At 45.9% G+C, this 23,764-nt stretch overlaps 10 non-coding genes across 10 annotated transcripts; all 10 read left to right on the top strand.

Moving 5' to 3' along the window:
* The first annotated feature begins 1,274 nt into the window (after positions 1 to 1,274).
* LOC130328428 (U2 spliceosomal RNA) lies at positions 1,275 to 1,465 on the top strand. The gene has a single exon (XR_008872414.1). It is a non-coding gene; the product is annotated as a U2 spliceosomal RNA (small nuclear RNA).
* Positions 1,466 to 3,565: 2,100 nt separating this feature from the next.
* On the top strand, positions 3,566 to 3,756 carry LOC130328427 (U2 spliceosomal RNA). The gene has a single exon (XR_008872413.1). It is a non-coding gene; the product is annotated as a U2 spliceosomal RNA (small nuclear RNA).
* Positions 3,757 to 5,841: 2,085 nt separating this feature from the next.
* LOC130328367 (U2 spliceosomal RNA) lies at positions 5,842 to 6,032 on the top strand. The gene has a single exon (XR_008872375.1). It is a non-coding gene; the product is annotated as a U2 spliceosomal RNA (small nuclear RNA).
* A 2,090-nt stretch (positions 6,033 to 8,122) lies between these two features.
* On the top strand, positions 8,123 to 8,313 carry LOC130328426 (U2 spliceosomal RNA). The gene has a single exon (XR_008872412.1). It is a non-coding gene; the product is annotated as a U2 spliceosomal RNA (small nuclear RNA).
* Positions 8,314 to 10,404: 2,091 nt separating this feature from the next.
* Positions 10,405 to 10,595, top strand: LOC130328425 (U2 spliceosomal RNA). Its single transcript, XR_008872411.1, has one exon. It is a non-coding gene; the product is annotated as a U2 spliceosomal RNA (small nuclear RNA).
* A 2,084-nt stretch (positions 10,596 to 12,679) lies between these two features.
* LOC130328423 (U2 spliceosomal RNA) lies at positions 12,680 to 12,870 on the top strand. Its single transcript, XR_008872410.1, has one exon. It is a non-coding gene; the product is annotated as a U2 spliceosomal RNA (small nuclear RNA).
* Positions 12,871 to 14,949: 2,079 nt separating this feature from the next.
* LOC130328422 (U2 spliceosomal RNA) lies at positions 14,950 to 15,140 on the top strand. Its single transcript, XR_008872409.1, has one exon. It is a non-coding gene; the product is annotated as a U2 spliceosomal RNA (small nuclear RNA).
* Positions 15,141 to 17,223: 2,083 nt separating this feature from the next.
* LOC130328420 (U2 spliceosomal RNA) lies at positions 17,224 to 17,414 on the top strand. Its single transcript, XR_008872407.1, has one exon. It is a non-coding gene; the product is annotated as a U2 spliceosomal RNA (small nuclear RNA).
* A 2,091-nt stretch (positions 17,415 to 19,505) lies between these two features.
* Positions 19,506 to 19,696, top strand: LOC130328419 (U2 spliceosomal RNA). The gene has a single exon (XR_008872406.1). It is a non-coding gene; the product is annotated as a U2 spliceosomal RNA (small nuclear RNA).
* Positions 19,697 to 21,767: 2,071 nt separating this feature from the next.
* Positions 21,768 to 21,958, top strand: LOC130328418 (U2 spliceosomal RNA). Its single transcript, XR_008872405.1, has one exon. It is a non-coding gene; the product is annotated as a U2 spliceosomal RNA (small nuclear RNA).
* The last annotated feature ends 1,806 nt before the right edge of the window (positions 21,959 to 23,764 follow it).

The raw sequence follows: 23,764 nt of genomic DNA, 5'->3' as shown, positions 1-23,764 counted from the left end.
CTGAACAGTCGCTTTTTATGTATTCAGCACCTATGTATAATGTTGTAAAAATGCTCTAGAAGCTAAAGTCGCAGAAATGTCACACATATTTGGCCTGCAACTTTCTGTGCGACAAATTCAGACAGGAAAAATCAGTATAAATCCTTAGAAAATTATCCCCCAGTGTCTCCATCTGCTGGCGGTATTGAATAAGCATTGCTGCACTGATGGGGTATGCATTAGACGAAAAAAAAGAAGAAAAAGAAGAATAATACGCCCAGAAAAGAGGCGAAAAGGAGAAAAACGTAAAAAAACGTGAAAAAAAAGTAAGAGGAAGAGAAGGGAAAAAAAGGTGGAAATGGGTTTAAAAGTGATTTCGGCGGAGAAATATATATATATATATATATATATATATATATATACGCGCACACACACACATATATATAAACGTATTCTCCGTTGAGATATTGCAGCCGCTGCTGTGTCCAGGCCCAGGAGCCTTAGCACTGTGCTGTGATGTCACTCAATACCACTGACATCACTAGGTGTAAACAACATCTCTCCTTTGCTGTGTATGTGACTATGGAGCTGTTTGGTGATGTCGTCTATTATGGCCTTCATAGAAGCAACAGGAGATTGTTGCATCCATCTAGAACCCTCAGAACTACAGTGCTATGATGTCACTCACTTCCACAGGCCTTGTAGAGTGTAAACAACAACAACCCAGCTTTGTTGTGTATGTAACCATAGGGATTTGTGATGTCACCTAGAACCTTCACAGCAGCGACAGCTTTATGAGGAGCATCAGCACTGCTCTGCCTGAGCAGAACCATCACCGCCATAGGTTGTCAAATAACCCGGATTTAACCCACACAGGTAAGTCCAATGGGGTGCAGGCATGTCCTCTATGCTTACAGCTTCCCGTGGGTGTTGGTTTGATACCGTTTGGGGACAGCCAAGGAGGCATCTGCAGGCAACAAAGGTAGGTGTGTGCTTGTGTGTGTGTTTCCTATGCAGATCCTAAGCCCAGTGTCACATGTAAGTAGGAGGAGTAAGAAGGGTTCCTGGCAAATCCGGGTTATGGATTGCATTTAAAAAGGCCCCGTGGGAGTGCAATGGGCCCCTGTCTTGCTGCTTAGCAATAATGGTATGGGTTTAGGTTCTGCTGTGTGTACTGGTGGTTGACTGCCCCCCAGCCCAGAGTGTGCATGGAAAATTGTCTGGCAGCCTCCCTGACAGCAAGCAGTGATAGTGCCCATGAAGGGCACCTTGTTGGGCCCGCCCCTTTCACGGTTATCGCTTCTCGGCCTTTTGGCTAAGATCAAGTGTAGTATCTGTTCTTATCAGTTTAATATCTGATACGTCCCCTATCTGGGGACCATATATTAAATGGATTTTTGAGAACGGGGGCCGATTTCGAAGCTTGCTTCCGTCGCCCTATGCATTGACCCGATATGGCAGTATCTTCGGGTACAGTGCACCACCCCCTTACAGGGTTAAAAAGAAAGATTCCTACTTTCATTGCTACCTGCTTGCTGGCTAGCCAGCTAGCCAGCCCTGTGGGCCTTGCTGCTGCTGCAGCCAAAAAACAAAAGGTGGTGCTGCTGCTGCTTCTGCTGCTTCTGCTTTTGCTTGTGTCTGGCCGCTGTTGGAGCGTCCAGGCACAGGACTTCTGCTGCTGCTGACTAAATGGCCTCCTTAATTGGATCATTTGAGTAGCCAGCACACCTGTGCAGGTAGGGCATGACATGATAGGCAGCTGCCTTGATAGCGGGTGGGTGCTGAATGTTCCTAATTGACAAAATAAGATTAATGCTTATGAAGAAATATAAAATCTCATCCCTTCCCCAATATCGCGCCACACCCCTACCCCTTAATTCCCTGGTTGAACTTGATGGACATATGTCTTTTTTCGACCGTACTAACTATGTAACTATGTAACATAACATGGGGGGGGGGGGGGGGGGGGGTCTCCTGGCTGTTCACACAGGTGTGTCATTGCTGTACATTGACCATGCATTGCTTCTGTGGTATTGCAAAGGCAAAGACAAATGCTTCCAGCCATCCATTGCACTAATGGATTGGTCATCAGCTGGCTGTCTATGTCCCGCATCAATATAGACCAAAGTACAGAGGGTTAGGCTATGCTATTGTGCACCTACCTGATGCATCAGAAGGTGCGAGGCCCTTGCTAAATTCTGTGCACAGACTTTGAGATCTATACTTTAGACTGTATCTAAACCTGCTCCAACATGGACTGACATTCTGGCCTACTTTCAGCCGATGCGACTTGTCTGTCGCTGAACAGTCGCTTTTTATGTATTCAGCACCTATGTATAATGTTGTAAAAATGCTCTAGAAGCTAAAGTCGCAGAAATGTCACACATATTTGGCCTGCAACTTTCTGTGCGACAAATTCAGACAGGAAAAATCAGTATAAATCCTTAGAAAATTATCCCCCAGTGTCTCCATCTGCTGGCGGTATTGAATAAGCATTGCTGCACTGATGGGGTATGCATTAGACGAAAAAAAAGAAGAAAAAGAAGAATAATACGCCCAGAAAAGAGGCGAAAAGGAGAAAAACGTAAAAAAACGTGAAAAAAAAGTAAGAGGAAGAGAAGGGAAAAAAAGGTGGAAATGGGTTTAAAAGTGATTTCGGCGGAGAAATATATATATATATATATATATATATATATATATATATATATATATACGCGCACACACACACATATATATAAACGTATTCTCCGTTGAGATATTGCAGCCGCTGCTGTGTCCAGGCCCAGGAGCCTTAGCACTGTGCTGTGATGTCACTCAATACCACTGACATCACTAGGTGTAAACAACATCTCTCCTTTGCTGTGTATGTGACTATGGAGCTGTTTGGTGATGTCGTCTATTATGGCCTTCATAGAAGCAACAGGAGATTGTTGCATCCATCTAGAACCCTCAGAACTACAGTGCTATGATGTCACTCACTTCCACAGGCCTTGCAGAGTGTAAACAACAACAACCCAGCTTTGTTGTGTATGTAACCATAGGGATTTGTGATGTCACCTAGAACCTTCACAGCAGCGACAGCTTTATGAGGAGCATCAGCACTGCTCTGCCTGAGCAGAACCATCACCGCCATAGGTTGTCAAATAACCCGGATTTAACCCACACAGGTAAGTCCAATGGGGTGCAGGCATGTCCTCTATGCTTACAGCTTCCCGTGGGTGTTGGTTTGATACCGTTTGGGGACAGCCAAGGAGGCATCTGCAGGCAACAAAGGTAGGTGTGTGCTTGTGTGTGTGTTTCCTATGCAGATCCTAAGCCCAGTGTCACATGCAAGTAGGAGGAGTAAGAAGGGTTCCTGGCAAATCCGGGTTATGGATTGCATTTAAAAAGGCCCCGTGGGAGTGCAATGGGCCCCTGTCTTGCTGCTTAGCAATAATGGTATGGGTTTAGGTTCTGCTGTGTGTACTGGTGGTTGACTGCCCCCCAGCCCAGAGTGTGCATGGAAAATTGTCTGGCAGCCTCCCTGACAGCAAGCAGTGATAGTGCCCATGAAGGGCACCTTGTTGGGCCCGCCCCTTTCACGGTTATCGCTTCTCGGCCTTTTGGCTAAGATCAAGTGTAGTATCTGTTCTTATCAGTTTAATATCTGATACGTCCCCTATCTGGGGACCATATATTAAATGGATTTTTGAGAACGGGGGCCGATTTCGAAGCTTGCTTCCGTCGCCCTATGCATTGACCCGATATGGCAGTATCTTCGGGTACAGTGCACCACCCCCTTACAGGGTTAAAAAGAAAGATTCCTACTTTCATTGCTACCTGCTTGCTGGCTAGCCAGCTAGCCAGCCCTGTGGGCCTTGCTGCTGCTGCAGCCAAAAAACAAAAGGTGGTGCTGCTGCTGCTTCTGCTGCTTCTGCTTCTGCTTGTGTCTGGCCGCTGTTGGAGCGTCCAGGCACAGGACTTCTGCTGCTGCTGACTAAATGGCCTCCTTAATTGGATCATTTGAGTAGCCAGCACACCTGTGCAGGTAGGGCATGACATGATAGGCAGCTGCCTTGATAGCGGGTGGGTGCTGAATGTTCCTAATTGACAAAATAAGATTAATGCTTATGAAGAAATATAAAATCTCATCCCTTCCCCAATATCGCGCCACACCCCTACCCCTTAATTCCCTGGTTGAACTTGATGGACATATGTCTTTTTTCGACCGTACTAACTATGTAACTATGTAACATAACATGGGGGGGGGGGGGGGTGTCTCCTGGCTGTTCACACAGGTGTGTCATTGCTGTACATTGACCATGCATTGCTTCTGTGGTATTGCAAAGGCAAAGACAAATGCTTCCAGCCATCCATTGCACTAATGGATTGGTCATCAGCTGGCTGTTTATGTCCCGCATCAATATAGACCAAAGTACAGAGGGTTAGGCTATGCTATTGTGCACCTACCTGATGCATCAGAAGGTGCGAGGCCCTTGCTAAATTCTGTGCACAGACTTTGAGATCTATACTTTAGACTGTATCTAAACCTGCTCCAACATGGACTGACATTCTGGCCTACTTTCAGCCGATGCGACTTGTCTGTCGCTGAACAGTCGCTTTTTATGTATTCAGCACCTATGTATAATGTTGTAAAAATGCTCTAGAAGCTAAAGTCGCAGAAATGTCACACATATTTGGCCTGCAACTTTCTGTGCGACAAATTCAGACAGGAAAAATCAGTATAAATCCTTAGAAAATTATCCCCCAGTGTCTCCATCTGCTGGCGGTATTGAATAAGCATTGCTGCACTGATGGGGTATGCATTAGACAAAAAAAAGAAGAAAAAGAAGAATAATACGCCCAGAAAAGAGGCGAAAAGGAGAAAAACGTAAAAAAACGTGAAAAAAAAGTAAGAGGAAGAGAAGGGAAAAAAAGGTGGAAATGGGTTTAAAAGTGATTTCGGCGGAGAAATATATATATATATATATATATATATATATATATATACGCGCACACACACACATATATATAAACGTATTCTCCGTTGAGATATTGCAGCCGCTGCTGTGTCCAGGCCCAGGAGCCTTAGCACTGTGCTGTGATGTCACTCAATACCACTGACATCACTAGGTGTAAACAACATCTCTCCTTTGCTGTGTATGTGACTATGGAGCTGTTTGGTGATGTCGTCTATTATGGCCTTCATAGAAGCAACAGGAGATTGTTGCATCCATCTAGAACCCTCAGAACTACAGTGCTATGATGTCACTCACTTCCACAGGCCTTGCAGAGTGTAAACAACAACAACCCAGCTTTGTTGTGTATGTAACCATAGGGATTTGTGATGTCACCTAGAACCTTCACAGCAGCGACAGCTTTATGAGGAGCATCAGCACTGCTCTGCCTGAGCAGAACCATCACCGCCATAGGTTGTCAAATAACCCGGATTTAACCCACACAGGTAAGTCCAATGGGGTGCAGGCATGTCCTCTATGCTTACAGCTTCCCGTGGGTGTTGGTTTGATACCGTTTGGGGACAGCCAAGGAGGCATCTGCAGGCAACAAAGGTAGGTGTGTGCTTGTGTGTGTGTTTCCTATGCAGATCCTAAGCCCAGTGTCACATGTAAGTAGGAGGAGTAAGAAGGGTTCCTGGCAAATCCGGGTTATGGATTGCATTTAAAAAGGCCCCGTGGGAGTGCAATGGGCCCCTGTCTTGCTGCTTAGCAATAATGGTATGGGTTTAGGTTCTGCTGTGTGTACTGGTGGTTGACTGCCCCCCAGCCCAGAGTGTGCATGGAAAATTGTCTGGCAGCCTCCCTGACAGCAAGCAGTGATAGTGCCCATGAAGGGCACCTTGTTGGGCCCGCCCCTTTCACGGTTATCGCTTCTCGGCCTTTTGGCTAAGATCAAGTGTAGTATCTGTTCTTATCAGTTTAATATCTGATACGTCCCCTATCTGGGGACCATATATTAAATGGATTTTTGAGAACGGGGGCCGATTTCTAAGCTTGCTTCCGTCGCCCTATGCATTGACCCGATATGGCAGTATCTTCGGGTACAGTGCACCACCCCCTTACAGGGTTAAAAAGAAAGATTCCTACTTTCATTGCTACCTGCTTGCTGGCTAGCCAGCTAGCCAGCCCTGTGGGCCTTGCTGCTGCTGCAGCCAAAAAACAAAAGGTGGTGCTGCTGCTGCTTCTGCTGCTTCTGCTTCTGCTTGTGTCTGGCCGCTGTTGGAGCGTCCAGGCACAGGACTTCTGCTGCTGCTGACTAAATGGCCTCCTTAATTGGATCATTTGAGTAGCCAGCACACCTGTGCAGGTAGGGCATGACATGATAGGCAGCTGCCTTGATAGCGGGTGGGTGCTGAATGTTCCTAATTGACAAAATAAGATTAATGCTTATGAAGAAATATAAAATCTCATCCCTTCCCCAATATCGCGCCACACCCCTACCCCTTAATTCCCTGGTTGAACTTGATGGACATATGTCTTTTTTCGACCGTACTAACTATGTAACTATGTAACATAACATGGGGGGGGGGGGGTCTCCTGGCTGTTCACACAGGTGTGTCATTGCTGTACATTGACCATGCATTGCTTCTGTGGTATTGCAAAGGCAAAGACAAATGCTTCCAGCCATCCATTGCACTAATGGATTGGTCATCAGCTGGCTGTCTATGTCCCGCATCAATATAGACCAAAGTACAGAGGGTTAGGCTATGCTATTGTGCACCTACCTGATGCATCAGAAGGTGCGAGGCCCTTGCTAAATTCTGTGCACAGACTTTGAGATCTATACTTTAGACTGTATCTAAACCTGCTCCAACATGGACTGACATTCTGGCCTACTTTCAGCCGATGCGACTTGTCTGTCGCTGAACAGTCGCTTTTTATGTATTCAGCACCTATGTATAATGTTGTAAAAATGCTCTAGAAGCTAAAGTCGCAGAAATGTCACACATATTTGGCCTGCAACTTTCTGTGCGACAAATTCAGACAGGAAAAATCAGTATAAATCCTTAGAAAATTATCCCCCAGTGTCTCCATCTGCTGGCGGTATTGAATAAGCATTGCTGCACTGATGGGGTATGCATTAGACGAAAAAAAAGAAGAAAAAGAAGAATAATACGCCCAGAAAAGAGGCGAAAAGGAGAAAAACGTAAAAAAACGTGAAAAAAAAGTAAGAGGAAGAGAAGGGAAAAAAAGGTGGAAATGGGTTTAAAAGTGATTTCGGCGAAGAAATATATATATATATATATATATATATATATATATATATATATACGCGCACACACACACACATATATATAAACGTATTCTCCGTTGAGATATTGCAGCCGCTGCTGTGTCCAGGCCCAGGAGCCTTAGCACTGTGCTGTGATGTCACTCAATACCACTGACATCACTAGGTGTAAACAACATCTCTCCTTTGCTGTGTATGTGACTATGGAGCTGTTTGGTGATGTCGTCTATTATGGCCTTCATAGAAGCAACAGGAGATTGTTGCATCCATCTAGAACCCTCAGAACTACAGTGCTATGATGTCACTCACTTCCACAGGCCTTGCAGAGTGTAAACAACAACAACCCAGCTTTGTTGTGTATGTAACCATAGGGATTTGTGATGTCACCTAGAACCTTCACAGCAGCGACAGCTTTATGAGGAGCATCAGCACTGCTCTGCCTGAGCAGAACCATCACCGCCATAGGTTGTCAAATAACCCGGATTTAACCCACACAGGTAAGTCCAATGGGGTGCAGGCATGTCCTCTATGCTTACAGCTTCCCGTGGGTGTTGGTTTGATACCGTTTGGGGACAGCCAAGGAGGCATCTGCAGGCAACAAAGGTAGGTGTGTGCTTGTGTGTGTGTTTCCTATGCAGATCCTAAGCCCAGTGTCACATGCAAGTAGGAGGAGTAAGAAGGGTTCCTGGCAAATCCGGGTTATGGATTGCATTTAAAAAGGCCCCGTGGGAGTGCAATGGGCCCCTGTCTTGCTGCTTAGCAATAATGGTATGGGTTTAGGTTCTGCTGTGTGTACTGGTGGTTGACTGCCCCCCAGCCCAGAGTGTGCATGGAAAATTGTCTGGCAGCCTCCCTGACAGCAAGCAGTGATAGTGCCCATGAAGGGCACCTTGTTGGGCCCGCCCCTTTCACGGTTATCGCTTCTCGGCCTTTTGGCTAAGATCAAGTGTAGTATCTGTTCTTATCAGTTTAATATCTGATACGTCCCCTATCTGGGGACCATATATTAAATGGATTTTTGAGAACGGGGGCCGATTTCGAAGCTTGCTTCCGTCGCCCTATGCATTGACCCGATATGGCAGTATCTTCGGGTACAGTGCACCACCCCCTTACAGGGTTAAAAAGAAAGATTCCTACTTTCATTGCTACCTGCTTGCTGGCTAGCCAGCTAGCCAGCCCTGTGGGCCTTGCTGCTGCTGCAGCCAAAAAACAAAAGGTGGTGCTGCTGCTGCTTCTGCTGCTTCTGCTTCTGCTTGTGTCTGGCCGCTGTTGGAGCGTCCAGGCACAGGACTTCTGCTGCTGCTGACTAAATGGCCTCCTTAATTGGATCATTTGAGTAGCCAGCACACCTGTGCAGGTAGGGCATGACATGATAGGCAGCTGCCTTGATAGCGGGTGGGTGCTGAATGTTCCTAATTGACAAAATAAGATTAATGCTTATGAAGAAATATAAAATCTCATCCCTTCCCCAATATCGCGCCACACCCCTACCCCTTAATTCCCTGGTTGAACTTGATGGACATATGTCTTTTTTCGACCGTACTAACTATGTAACTATGTAACATAACATGGGGGGGGGGGGGGGTCTCCTGGCTGTTCACACAGGTGTGTCATTGCTGTACATTGACCATGCATTGCTTCTGTGGTATTGCAAAGGCAAAGACAAATGCTTCCAGCCATCCATTGCACTAATGGATTGGTCATCAGCTGGCTGTCTATGTCCCGCATCAATATAGACCAAAGTACAGAGGGTTAGGCTATGCTATTGTGCACCTACCTGATGCATCAGAAGGTGCGAGGCCCTTGCTAAATTCTGTGCACAGACTTTGAGATCTATACTTTAGACTGTATCTAAACCTGCTCCAACATGGACTGACATTCTGGCCTACTTTCAGCCGATGCGACTTGTCTGTCGCTGAACAGTCGCTTTTTATGTATTCAGCACCTATGTATAATGTTGTAAAAATGCTCTAGAAGCTAAAGTCGCAGAAATGTCACACATATTTGGCCTGCAACTTTCTGTGCGACAAATTCAGACAGGAAAAATCAGTATAAATCCTTAGAAAATTATCCCCCAGTGTCTCCATCTGCTGGCGGTATTGAATAAGCATTGCTGCACTGATGGGGTATGCATTAGACGAAAAAAAAGAAGAAAAAGAAGAATAATACGCCCAGAAAAGAGGCGAAAAGGAGAAAAACGTAAAAAAACGTGAAAAAAAAGTAAGAGGAAGAGAAGGGAAAAAAAGGTGGAAATGGGTTTAAAAGTGATTTCGGCGGAGAAATATATATATATATATATATATATATATATATATATATATATACGCGCACACACACACATATATATAAACGTATTCTCCGTTGAGATATTGCAGCCGCTGCTGTGTCCAGGCCCAGGAGCCTTAGCACTGTGCTGTGATGTCACTCAATACCACTGACATCACTAGGTGTAAACAACATCTCTCCTTTGCTGTGTATGTGACTATGGAGCTGTTTGGTGATGTCGTCTATTATGGCCTTCATAGAAGCAACAGGAGATTGTTGCATCCATCTAGAACCCTCAGAACTACAGTGCTATGATGTTACTCACTTCCACAGGCCTTGCAGAGTGTAAACAACAACAACCCAGCTTTGTTGTGTATGTAACCATAGGGATTTGTGATGTCACCTAGAACCTTCACAGCAGCGACAGCTTTATGAGGAGCATCAGCACTGCTCTGCCTGAGCAGAACCATCACCGCCATAGGTTGTCAAATAACCCGGGTTTAACCCACACAGGTAAGTCCAATGGGGTGCAGGCATGTCCTCTATGCTTACAGCTTCCCGTGGGTGTTGGTTTGATACCGTTTGGGGACAGCCAAGGAGGCATCTGCAGGCAACAAAGGTAGGTGTGTGCTTGTGTGTGTGTTTCCTATGCAGATCCTAAGCCCAGTGTCACATGCAAGTAGGAGGAGTAAGAAGGGTTCCTGGCAAATCCGGGTTATGGATTGCATTTAAAAAGGCCCCGTGGGAGTGCAATGGGCCCCTGTCTTGCTGCTTAGCAATAATGGTATGGGTTTAGGTTCTGCTGTGTGTACTGGTGGTTGACTGCCCCCCCAGCCCAGAGTGTGCATGGAAAATTGTCTGGCAGCCTCCCTGACAGCAAGCAGTGATAGTGCCCATGAAGGGGACCTTGTTGGGCCCGCCCCTTTCACGGTTATCGCTTCTCGGCCTTTTGGCTAAGATCAAGTGTAGTATCTGTTCTTATCAGTTTAATATCTGATACGTCCCCTATCTGGGGACCATATATTAAATGGATTTTTGAGAACGGGGGCCGATTTCGAAGCTTGCTTCCGTCGCCCTATGCATTGACCCGATATGGCAGTATCTTCGGGTACAGTGCACCACCCCCTTACAGGGTTAAAAAGAAAGATTCCTACTTTCATTGCTACCTGCTTGCTGGCTAGCCAGCTAGCCAGCCCTGTGGGCCTTGCTGCTGCTGCAGCCAAAAAACAAAAGGTGGTGCTGCTGCTGCTGCTTCTGCTTCTGCTTGTGTCTGGCCGCTGTTGGAGCGTCCAGGCACAGGACTTCTGCTGCTGCTGACTAAATGGCCTCCTTAATTGGATCATTTGAGTAGCCAGCACACCTGTGCAGGTAGGGCATGACATGATAGGCAGCTGCCTTGATAGCGGGTGGGTGCTGAATGTTCCTAATTGACAAAATAAGATTAATGCTTATGAAGAAATATAAAATCTCATCCCTTCCCCAATATCGCGCCACACCCCTACCCCTTAATTCCCTGGTTGAACTTGATGGACATATGTCTTTTTTCGACCGTACTAACTATGTAACTATGTAACATAACATGGGGGGGGGGGTCTCCTGGCTGTTCACACAGGTGTGTCATTGCTGTACATTGACCATGCATTGCTTCTGTGGTATTGCAAAGGCAAAGACAAATGCTTCCAGCCATCCATTGCACTAATGGATTGGTCATCAGCTGGCTGTCTATGTCCCGCATCAATATAGACCAAAGTACAGAGGGTTAGGCTATGCTATTGTGCACCTACCTGATGCATCAGAAGGTGCGAGGCCCTTGCTAAATTCTGTGCACAGACTTTGAGATCTATGCTTTAGACTGTATCTAAACCTGCTCCAACATGGACTGACATTCTGGCCTACTTTCAGCCGATGCGACTTGTCTGTCGCTGAACAGTCGCTTTTTATGTATTCAGCACCTATGTATAATGTTGTAAAAATGCTCTAGAAGCTAAAGTCGCAGAAATGTCACACATATTTGGCCTGCAACTTTCTGTGCGACAAATTCAGACAGGAAAAATCAGTATAAATCCTTAGAAAATTATCCCCCAGTGTCTCCATCTGCTGGCGGTATTGAATAAGCATTGCTGCACTGATGGGGTATGCATTAGACGAAAAAAAAGAAGAAAAAGAAGAATAATACGCCCAGAAAAGAGGCGAAAAGGAGAAAAACGTAAAAAAACGTGAAAAAAAAGTAAGAGGAAGAGAAGGGAAAAAAAGGTGGAAATGGGTTTAAAAGTGATTTCGGCGGAGAAATATATATATATATATATATATATATATATATATATATATATATATACGCGCACACACACACATATATATAAACGTATTCTCCGTTGAGATATTGCAGCCGCTGCTGTGTCCAGGCCCAGGAGCCTTAGCACTGTGTTGTGATGTCACTCAATACCACTGACATCACTAGGTGTAAACAACATCTCTCCTTTGCTGTGTATGTGACTATGGAGCTGTTTGGTGATGTCGTCTATTATGGCCTTCATAGAAGCAACAGGAGATTGTTGCATCCATCTAGAACCCTCAGAACTACAGTGCTATGATGTCACTCACTTCCACAGGCCTTGCAGAGTGTAAACAACAACAACCCAGCTTTGTTGTGTATGTAACCATAGGGATTTGTGATGTCACCTAGAACCTTCACAGCAGCGACAGCTTTATGAGGAGCATCAGCACTGCTCTGCCTGAGCAGAACCATCACCGCCATAGGTTGTCAAATAACCCGGGTTTAACCCACACAGGTAAGTCCAATGGGGTGTAGGCATGTCCTCTATGCTTACAGCTTCCCGTGGGTGTTGGTTTGATACCGTTTGGGGACAGCCAAGGAGGCATCTGCAGGCAACAAAGGTAGGTGTGTGCTTGTGTGTGTGTTTCCTATGCAGATCCTAAGCCCAGTGTCACATGCAAGTAGGAGGAGTAAGAAGGGTTCCTGGCAAATCCGGGTTATGGATTGCATTTAAAAAGGCCCCGTGGGAGTGCAATGGGCCCCTGTCTTGCTGCTTAGCAATAATGGTATGGGTTTAGGTTCTGCTGTGTGTACTGGTGGTTGACTGCCCCCCAGCCCAGAGTGTGCATGGAAAATTGTCTGGCAGCCTCCCTGACAGCAAGCAGTGATAGTGCCCATGAAGGGGACCTTGTTGGGCCCGCCCCTTTCACGGTTATCGCTTCTCGGCCTTTTGGCTAAGATCAAGTGTAGTATCTGTTCTTATCAGTTTAATATCTGATACGTCCCCTATCTGGGGACCATATATTAAATGGATTTTTGAGAACGGGGGCCGATTTCGAAGCTTGCTTCCGTCGCCCTATGCATTGACCCGATATGGCAGTATCTTCGGGTACAGTGCACCACCCCCTTACAGGGTTAAAAAGAAAGATTCCTACTTTCATTGCTACCTGCTTGCTGGCTAGCCAGCTAGCCAGCCCTGTGGGCCTTGCTGCTGCTGCAGCCAAAAAACAAAAGGTGGTGCTGCTGCTGCTTCTGCTGCTTCTGCTTCTGCTTGTGTCTGGCCGCTGTTGGAGCGTCCAGGCACAGGACTTCTGCTGCTGCTGACTAAATGGCCTCCTTAATTGGATCATTTGAGTAGCCAGCACACCTGTGCAGGTAGGGCATGACATGATAGGCAGCTGCCTTGATAGCGGGTGGGTGCTGAATGATCCTAATTGACAAAATAAGATTAATGCTTATGAAGAAATATAAAATCTCATCCCTTCCCCAATATCGCGCCACACCCCTACCCCTTAATTCCCTGGTTGAACTTGATGGACATATGTCTTTTTTCGACCGTACTAACTATGTAACTATGTAACATAACATGGGGGGGGGGTCTCCTGGCTGTTCACACAGGTGTGTCATTGCTGTACATTGACCATGCATTGCTTCTGTGGTATTGCAAAGGCAAAGACAAATGCTTCCAGCCATCCATTGCACTAATGGATTGGTCATCAGCTGGCTGTCTATGTCCCGCATCAATATAGACCAAAGTACAGAGGGTTAGGCTATGCTATTGTGCACCTACCTGATGCATCAGAAGGTGCGAGGCCCTTGCTAAATTCTGTGCACAGACTTTGAGATCTATGCTTTAGACTGTATCTAAACCTGCTCCAACATGGACTGACATTCTGGCCTACTTTCAGCTGATGCGACTTGTCTGTCGCTGAACAGTCGCTTTTTATGTATTCAGCACCTATGTATAATGTTGTAAAAATGCTCTAGAAGCTAAAGTCGCAGAAATGTCACACATATTTGGCCTGCAACTTTCTGTGCGACAAATTCAGACAGGAAAAATCAGTATAAATCCTTAGAAAATTATCCCCCAGTGTCTCCATCTGCTGGCGGTATTGAATAAGCATTGCTGCACTGATGGGGTATGCATTAGACGAAAAAAAAGAAGAAAAAGAAGAATAATACGCCCAGAAAAGAGGCGAAAAGGAGAAAAACGTAAAAAAACGTGAAAAAAAAGTAAGAGGAAGAGAAGGGAAAAAAAGGTGGAAATGGGTTTAAAAGTGATTTCGGCGGAGAAATATATATATATATATATATATATATATATATATATACGCGCACACACACACATATATATAAACGTATTCTCCGTTGAGATATTGCAGCCGCTGCTGTGTCCAGGCCCAGGAGCCTTAGCACTGTGCTGTGATGTCACTCAATACCACTGACATCACTAGGTGTAAACAACATCTCTCCTTTGCTGTGTATGTGACTATGGAGCTGTTTGGTGATGTCGTCTATTATGGCCTTCATAGAAGCAACAGGAGATTGTTGCATCCATCTAGAACCCTCAGAACTACAGTGCTATGATGTCACTCACTTCCACAGGCCTTGCAGAGTGTAAACAACAACAACCCAGCTTTGTTGTGTATGTAACCATAGGGATTTGTGATGTCACCTAGAACCTTCACAGCAGCGACAGCTTTATGAGGAGCATCAGCACTGCTCTGCCTGAGCAGAACCATCACCGCCATAGGTTGTCAAATAACCCGGGTTTAACCCACACAGGTAAGTCCAATGGGGTGCAGGCATGTCCTCTATGCTTACAGCTTCCCGTGGGTGTTGGTTTGATACCGTTTGGGGACAGCCAAGGAGGCATCTGCAGGCAACAAAGGTAGGTGTGTGCTTGTGTGTGTGTTTCCTATGCAGATCCTAAGCCCAGTGTCACATGCAAGTAGGAGGAGTAAGAAGGGTTCCTGGCAAATCCGGGTTATGGATTGCATTTAAAAAGGCCCCGTGGGAGTGCAATGGGCCCCTGTCTTGCTGCTTAGCAATAATGGTATGGGTTTAGGTTCTGCTGTGTGTACTGGTGGTTGACTGCCCCCCAGCCCAGAGTGTGCATGGAAAATTGTCTGGCAGCCTCCCTGACAGCAAGCAGTGATAGTGCCCATGAAGGGGACCTTGTTGGGCCCGCCCCTTTCACGGTTATCGCTTCTCGGCCTTTTGGCTAAGATCAAGTGTAGTATCTGTTCTTATCAGTTTAATATCTGATACGTCCCCTATCTGGGGACCATATATTAAATGGATTTTTGAGAACGGGGGCCGATTTCGAAGCTTGCTTCCGTCGCCCTATGCATTGACCCGATATGGCAGTATCTTCGGGTACAGTGCACCACCCCCTTACAGGGTTAAAAAGAAAGATTCCTACTTTCATTGCTACCTGCTTGCTGGCTAGCCAGCTAGCCAGCCCTGTGGGCCTTGCTGCTGCTGCAGCCAAAAAACAAAAGGTGGTGCTTCTGCTGCTTCTGCTTCTGCTTGTGTCTGGCCGCTGTTGGAGCGTCCAGGCACAGGACTTCTGCTGCTGCTGACTAAATGGCCTCCTTAATTGGATCATTTGAGTAGCCAGCATACCTGTGCAGGTAGGGCATGACATGATAGGCAGCTGCCTTGATAGCGGGTGGGTGCTGAATGTTCCTAATTGACAAAATAAGATTAATGCTTATGAAGAAATATAAAATCTCATCCCTTCCCCAATATCGCGCCACACCCCTACCCCTTAATTCCCTGGTTGAACTTGATGGACATATGTCTTTTTTCGACCGTACTAACTATGTAACTATGTAACATAACATGGGGGGGGGGGGGTCTCCTGGCTGTTCACACAGGTGTGTCATTGCTGTACATTGACCATGCATTGCTTCTGTGGTATTGCAAAGGAAAAGACAAATGCTTCCAGCCATCCATTGCACTAATGGATTGGTCATCAGCTGGCTGTCTATGTCCCGCATCAATATAGACCAAAGTACAGAGGGTTAGGCTATGCTATTGTGCACCTACCTGATGCACCAGAAGGTGCGAGGCCCTTGCTAAATTCTGTGCACAGACTTTGAGATCTATGCTTTAGACTGTATCTAAACCTGCTCCAACATGGACTGACATTCTGGCCTACTTTCAGCCGATGCGACTTGTCTGTCGCTGAACAGTCGCTTTTTATGTATTCAGCACCTATGTATAATGTTGTAAAAATGCTCTAGAAGCTAAAGTCGCAGAAATGTCACACATATTTGGCCTGCAACTTTCTGTGCGACAAATTCAGACAGGAAAAATCAGTATAAATCCTTAGAAAATTATCCCCCAGTGTCTCCATCTGCTGGCGGTATTGAATAAGCATTGCTGCACTGATGGGGTATGCATTAGACGAAAAAAAAGAAGAAAAAGAAGAATAATACGCCCAGAAAAGAGGCGAAAAGGAGAAAAACGTAAAAAAACGTGAAAAAAAAGTAAGAGGAAGAGAAGGGAAAAAAAGGTGGAAATGGGTTTAAAAGTGATTTCGGCGGAGAAATATATATATATATATATATATATATATATATATATATATATATATACGCGCACACACACACATATATATAAACGTATTCTCCGTTGAGATATTGCAGCCGCTGCTGTGTCCAGGCCCAGGAGCCTTAGCACTGTGCTGTGATGTAACTCAATACCACTGACATCACTAGGTGTAAACAACATCTCTCCTTTGCTGTGTATGTGACTATGGAGCTGTTTGGTGATGTCGTCTATTATGGCCTTCATAGAAGCAACAGGAGATTGTTGCATCCATCTAGAACCCTCAGAACTACAGTGCTATGATGTCACTCACTTCCACAGGCCTTGCAGAGTGTAAACAACAACAACCCAGCTTTGTTGTGTATGTAACCATAGGGATTTGTGATGTCACCTAGAACCTTCACAGCAGCGACAGCTTTATGAGGAGCATCAGCACTGCTCTGCCTGAGCAGAACCATCACCGCCATAGGTTGTCAAATAACCCGGGTTTAACCCACACAGGTAAGTCCAATGGGGTGCAGGCATGTCCTCTATGCTTACAGCTTCCCGTGGGTGTTGGTTTGATACCGTTTGGGGACAGCCAAGGAGGCATCTGCAGGCAACAAAGGTAGGTGTGTGCTTGTGTGTGTGTTTCCTATGCAGATCCTAAGCCCAGTGTCACATGCAAGTAGGAGGAGTAAGAAGGGTTCCTGGCAAATCCGGGTTATGGATTGCATTTAAAAAGGCCCCGTGGGAGTGCAATGGGCCCCTGTCTTGCTGCTTAGCAATAATGGTATGGGTTTAGGTTCTGCTGTGTGTACTGGTGGTTGACTGCCCCCCAGCCCAGAGTGTGCATGGAAAATTGTCTGGCAGCCTCCCTGACAGCAAGCAGTGATAGTGCCCATGAAGGGGACCTTGTTGGGCCCGCCCCTTTCACGGTTATCGCTTCTCGGCCTTTTGGCTAAGATCAAGTGTAGTATCTGTTCTTATCAGTTTAATATCTGATACGTCCCCTATCTGGGGACCATATATTAAATGGATTTTTGAGAACGGGGGCCGATTTCGAAGCTTGCTTCCGTCGCCCTATGCATTGACCCGATATGGCAGTATCTTCGGGTACAGTGCACCACCCCCTTACAGGGTTAAAAAGAAAGATTCCTACTTTCATTGCTACCTGCTTGCTGGCTAGCCAGCTAGCCAGCCCTGTGGGCCTTGCTGCTGCTGCAGCCAAAAAACAAAAGGTGGTGCTGCTGCTGCTTCTGCTGCTTCTGCTTCTGCTTGTGTCTGGCCGCTGTTGGAGCGTCCAGGCACAGGACTTCTGCTGCTGCTGACTAAATGGCCTCCTTAATTGGATCATTTGAGTAGCCAGCACACCTGTGCAGGTAGGGCATGACATGATAGGCAGCTGCCTTGATAGCGGGTGGGTGCTGAATGTTCCTAATTGACAAAATAAGATTAATGCTTATGAAGAAATATAAAATCTCATCCCTTCCCCAATATCGCGCCACACCCCTACCCCTTAATTCCCTGGTTGAACTTGATGGACATATGTCTTTTTTCGACCGTACTAACTATGTAACTATGTAACATAACATGGGGGGGGGGTCTCCTGGCTGTTCACACAGGTGTGTCATTGCTGTACATTGACCATGCATTGCTTCTGTGGTATTGCAAAGGCAAAGACAAATGCTTCCAGCCATCCATTGCACTAATGGATTGGTCATCAGCTGGCTGTCTATGTCCCGCATCAATATAGACCAAAGTACAGAGGGTTAGGCTATGCTATTGTGCACCTACCTGATGCATCAGAAGGTGCGAGGCCCTTGCTAAATTCTGTGCACAGACTTTGAGATCTATGCTTTAGATTGTATCTAAACGTGCTCCAACATGGACTGACATTCTGGCCTACTTTCAGCCGATGCGACTTGTCTGTCGCTGAACAGTCGCTTTTTATGTATTCAGCACCTATGTATAATGTTGTAAAAATGCTCTAGAAGCTAAAGTCGCAGAAATGTCACACATATTTGGCCTGCAACTTTCTGTGCGACAAATTCAGACAGGAAAAATCAGTATAAATCCTTAGAAAATTATCCCCCAGTGTCTCCATCTGCTGGCGGTATTGAATAAGCATTGCTGCACTGATGGGGTATGCATTAGACGAAAAAAAAGAAGAAAAAGAAGAATAATACGCCCAGAAAAGAGGCGAAAAGGAGAAAAACGTAAAAAAACGTGAAAAAAAAGTAAGAGGAAGAGAAGGGAAAAAAAGGTGGAAATGGGTTTAAAAGTGATTTCGGCGGAGAAATATATATATATATATATATATATATATATATAAATATATATATATATACGCGCACACACACACATATATATAAACGTATTCTCCGTTGAGATATTGCAGCCGCTGCTGTGTCCAGGCCCAGGAGCCTTAGCACTGTGCTGTGATGTCACTCAATACCACTGACATCACTAGGTGTAAACAACATCTCTCCTTTGCTGTGTATGTGACTATGGAGCTGTTTGGTGATGTCGTCTATTATGGCCTTCATAGAAGCAACAGGAGATTGTTGCATCCATCTAGAACCCTCAGAACTACAGTGCTATGATGTCACTCACTTCCACAGGCCTTGCAGAGTGTAAACAACAACAACCCAGCTTTGTTGTGTATGTAACCATAGGGATTTGTGATGTCACCTAGAACCTTCACAGCAGCGACAGCTTTATGAGGAGCATCAGCACTGCTCTGCCTGAGCAGAACCATCACCGCCATAGGTTGTCAAATAACCCGGGTTTAACCCACACAGGTAAGTCCAATGGGGTGCAGGCATGTCCTCTATGCTTACAGCTTCCCGTGGGTGTTGGTTTGATACCGTTTGGGGACAGCCAAGGAGGCATCTGCAGGCAACAAAGGTAGGTGTGTGCTTGTGTGTGTGTTTCCTATGCAGATCCTAAGCCCAGTGTCACATGCAAGTAGGAGGAGTAAGAAGGGTTCCTGGCAAATCCGGGTTATGGATTGCATTTAAAAAGGCCCCGTGGGAGTGCAATGGGCCCCTGTCTTGCTGCTTAGCAATAATGGTATGGGTTTAGGTTCTGCTGTGTGTACTGGTGGTTGACTGCCCCCCAGCCCAGAGTGTGCATGGAAAATTGTCTGGCAGCCTCCCTGACAGCAAGCAGTGATAGTGCCCATGAAGGGGACCTTGTTGGGCCCGCCCCTTTCACGGTTATCGCTTCTCGGCCTTTTGGCTAAGATCAAGTGTAGTATCTGTTCTTATCAGTTTAATATCTGATACGTCCCCTATCTGGGGACCATATATTAAATGGATTTTTGAGAACGGGGGCCGATTTCGAAGCTTGCTTCCGTCGCCCTATGCATTGACCCGATATGGCAGTATCTTCGGGTACAGTGCACCACCCCCTTACAGGGTTAAAAAGAAAGATTCCTACTTTCATTGCTACCTGCTTGCTGGCTAGCCAGCTAGCCAGCCCTGTGGGCCTTGCTGCTGCTGCAGCCAAAAAACAAAAGGTGGTGCTGCTGCTGCTTCTGCTGCTTCTGCTTCTGCTTGTGTCTGGCCGCTGTTGGAGCGTCCAGGCACAGGACTTCTGCTGCTGCTGACTAAATGGCCTCCTTAATTGGATCATTTGAGTAGCCAGCACACCTGTGCAGGTAGGGCATGACATGATAGGCAGCTGCCTTGATAGCGGGTGGGTGCTGAATGTTCCTAATTGACAAAATAAGATTAATGCTTATGAAGAAATATAAAATCTCATCCCTTCCCCAATATCGCGCCACACCCCTACCCCTTAATTCCCTGGTTGAACTTGATGGACATATGTCTTTTTTCGACCGTACTAACTATGTAACTATGTAACATAACATGGGGGGGGGGTCTCCTGGCTGTTCACACAGGTGTGTCATTGCTGTACATTGACCATGCATTGCTTCTGTGGTATTGCAAAGGCAAAGACAAATGCTTCCAGCCATCCATTGCACTAATGGATTGGTCATCAGCTGGCTGTCTATGTCCCGCATCAATATAGACCAAAGTACAGAGGGTTAGGCTATGCTATTGTGCACCTACCTGATGCATCAGAAGGTGCGAGGCCCTTGCTAAATTCTGTGCACAGACTTTGAGATCTATGCTTTAGATTGTATCTAAACGTGCTCCAACATGGACTGACATTCTGGCCTACTTTCAGCCGATGCGACTTGTCTGTCGCTGAACAGTCGCTTTTTATGTATTCAGCACCTATGTATAATGTTGTAAAAATGCTCTAGAAGCTAAAGTCGCAGAAATGTCACACATATTTGGCCTGCAACTTTCTGTGCGACAAATTCAGACAGGAAAAATCAGTATAAATCCTTAGAAAATTATCCCCCAGTGTCTCCATCTGCTGGCGGTATTGAATAAGCATTGCTGCACTGATGGGGTATGCATTAGACGAAAAAAAAGAAGAAAAAGAAGAATAATACGCCCAGAAAAGAGGCGAAAAGGAGAAAAACGTAAAAAAACGTGAAAAAAAAGTAAGAGGAAGAGAAGGGAAAAAAAGGTGGAAATGGGTTTAAAAGTGATTTCGGCGGAGAAATATATATATATATATATATATATATATACGCGCACACACACACATATATATAAACGTATTCTCCGTTGAGATATTGCAGCCGCTGCTGTGTCCAGGCCCAGGAGCCTTAGCACTGTGCTGTGATGTCACTCAATACCACTGACATCACTAGGTGTAAACAACATCTCTCCTTTGCTGTGTATGTGACTATGGAGCTGTTTGGTGATGTCGTCTATTATGGCCTTCATAGAAGCAACAGGAGATTGTTGCATCCATCTAGAACCCTCAGAACTACAGTGCTATGATGTCACTCACTTCCACAGGCCTTGCAGAGTGTAAACAACAACAACCCAGCTTTGTTGTGTATGTAACCATAGGGATTTGTGATGTCACCTAGAACCTTCACAGCAGCGACAGCTTTATGAGGAGCATCAGCACTGCTCTGCCTGAGCAGAACCATCACCGCCATAGGTTGTCAAATAACCCGGGTTTAACCCACACAGGTAAGTCCAATGGGGTGCAGGCATGTCCTCTATGCTTACAGCTTCCCGTGGGTGTTGGTTTGATACCGTTTGGGGACAGCCAAGGAGGCATCTGCAGGCAACAAAGGTAGGTGTGTGCTTGTGTGTGTGTTTCCTATGCAGATCCTAAGCCCAGTGTCACATGCAAGTAGGAGGAGTAAGAAGGGTTCCTGGCAAATCCGGGTTATGGATTGCATTTAAAAAGGCCCCGTGGGAGTGCAATGGGCCCCTGTCTTGCTGCTTAGCAATAATGGTATGGGTTTAGGTTCTGCTGTGTGTACTGGTGGTTGACTGCCCCCCAGCCCAGAGTGTGCATGGAAAATTGTCTGGCAGCCTCCCTGACAGCAAGCAGTGATAGTGCCCATGAAGGGGACCTTGTTGGGCCCGCCCCTTTCACGGTTATCGCTTCTCGGCCTTTTGGCTAAGATCAAGTGTAGTATCTGTTCTTATCAGTTTAATATCTGATACGTCCCCTATCTGGGGACCATATATTAAATGGATTTTTGAGAACGGGGGCCGATTTCGAAGCTTGCTTCCGTCGCCCTATGCATTGACCCGATATGGCAGTATCTTCGGGTACAGTGCACCACCCCCTTACAGGGTTAAAAAGAAAGATTCCTACTTTCATTGCTACCTGCTTGCTGGCTAGCCAGCTAGCCAGCCCTGTGGGCCTTGCTGCTGCTGCAGCCAAAAAACAAAAGGTGGTGCTGCTGCTGCTTCTGCTGCTTCTGCTTCTGCTTGTGTCTGGCCGCTGTTGGAGCGTCCAGGCACAGGACTTCTGCTGCTGCTGACTAAATGGCCTCCTTAATTGGATCATTTGAGTAGCCAGCACACCTGTGCAGGTAGGGCATGACATGATAGGCAGCTGCCTTGATAGCGGGTGGGTGCTGAATGTTCCTAATTGACAAAATAAGATTAATGCTTATGAAGAAATATAAAATCTCATCCCTTCCCCAATATCGCGCCACACCCCTACCCCTTAATTCCCTGGTTGAACTTGATGGACATATGTCTTTTTTCGACCGTACTAACTATGTAACTATGTAACATAACATGGGGGGGGGGGGGTCTCCTGGCTGTTCACACAGGTGTGTCATTGCTGTACATTGACCATGCATTGCTTCTGTGGTATTGCAAAGGCAAAGACAAATGCTTCCAGCCATCCATTGCACTAATGGATTGGTCATCAGCTGGCTGTCTATGTCCCGCATCAATATAGACCAAAGTACAGAGGGTTAGGCTATGCTATTGTGCACCTACCTGATGCATCAGAAGGTGCGAGGCCCTTGCTAAATTCTGTGCACAGACTTTGAGATCTATGCTTTAGACTGTATCTAAACCTGCTCCAACATGGACTGACATTCTGGCCTACTTTCAGCCGATGCGACTTGTCTGTCGCTGAACAGTCGCTTTTTATGTATTCAGCACCTATGTATAATGTTGTAAAAATGCTCTAGAAGCTAAAGTCGCAGAAATGTCACACATATTTGGCCTGCAACTTTCTGTGCGACAAATTCAGACAGGAAAAATCAGTATAAATCCTTAGAAAATTATCCCCCAGTGTCTCCATCTGCTGGCGGTATTGAATAAGCATTGCTGCACTGATGGGGTATGCATTAGACGAAAAAAAAGAAGAAAAAGAAGAATAATACGCCCAGAAAAGAGGCGAAAAGGAGAAAAACGTAAAAAAACGTGAAAAAAAAGTAAGAGGAAGAGAAGGGAAAAAAAGGTGGAAATGGGTTTAAAAGTGATTTCGGCGGAGAAATATATATATATATATATATATATATATATATATATATATATATACGCGCACACACACACATATATATAAACGTATTCTCCGTTGAGATATTGCAGCCGCTGCTGTGTCCAGGCCCAGGAGCCTTAGCACTGTGCTGTGATGTCACTCAATACCACTGACATCACTAGGTGTAAACAACATCTCTCCTTTGCTGTGTATGTGACTATGGAGCTGTTTGGTGATGTCGTCTATTATGGCCTTCATAGAAGCAACAGGAGATTGTTGCATCCATCTAGAACCCTCAGAACTACAGTGCTATGATGTCACTCACTTCCACAGGCCTTGCAGAGTGTAAACAACAACAACCCAGCTTTGTTGTGTATGTAACCATAGGGATTTGTGATGTCACCTAGAACCTTCACAGCAGCGACAGCTTTATGAGGAGCATCAGCACTGCTCTGCCTGAGCAGAACCATCACCGCCATAGGTTGTCAAATAACCCGGGTTTAACCCACACAGGTAAGTCCAATGGGGTGCAGGCATGTCCTCTATGCTTACAGCTTCCCGTGGGTGTTGGTTTGATACCGTTTGGGGACAGCCAAGGAGGCATCTGCAGGCAACAAAGGTAGGTGTGTGCTTGTGTGTGTGTTTCCT

The sequence above is a fragment of the Hyla sarda genome, unplaced genomic scaffold, assembly GCF_029499605.1.
Source record: "Hyla sarda isolate aHylSar1 unplaced genomic scaffold, aHylSar1.hap1 scaffold_307, whole genome shotgun sequence".
Lineage (NCBI taxonomy): Eukaryota > Metazoa > Chordata > Amphibia > Anura > Hylidae > Hyla > Hyla sarda.
This window is presented reverse-complemented; position numbering and strand designations above follow the sequence as displayed.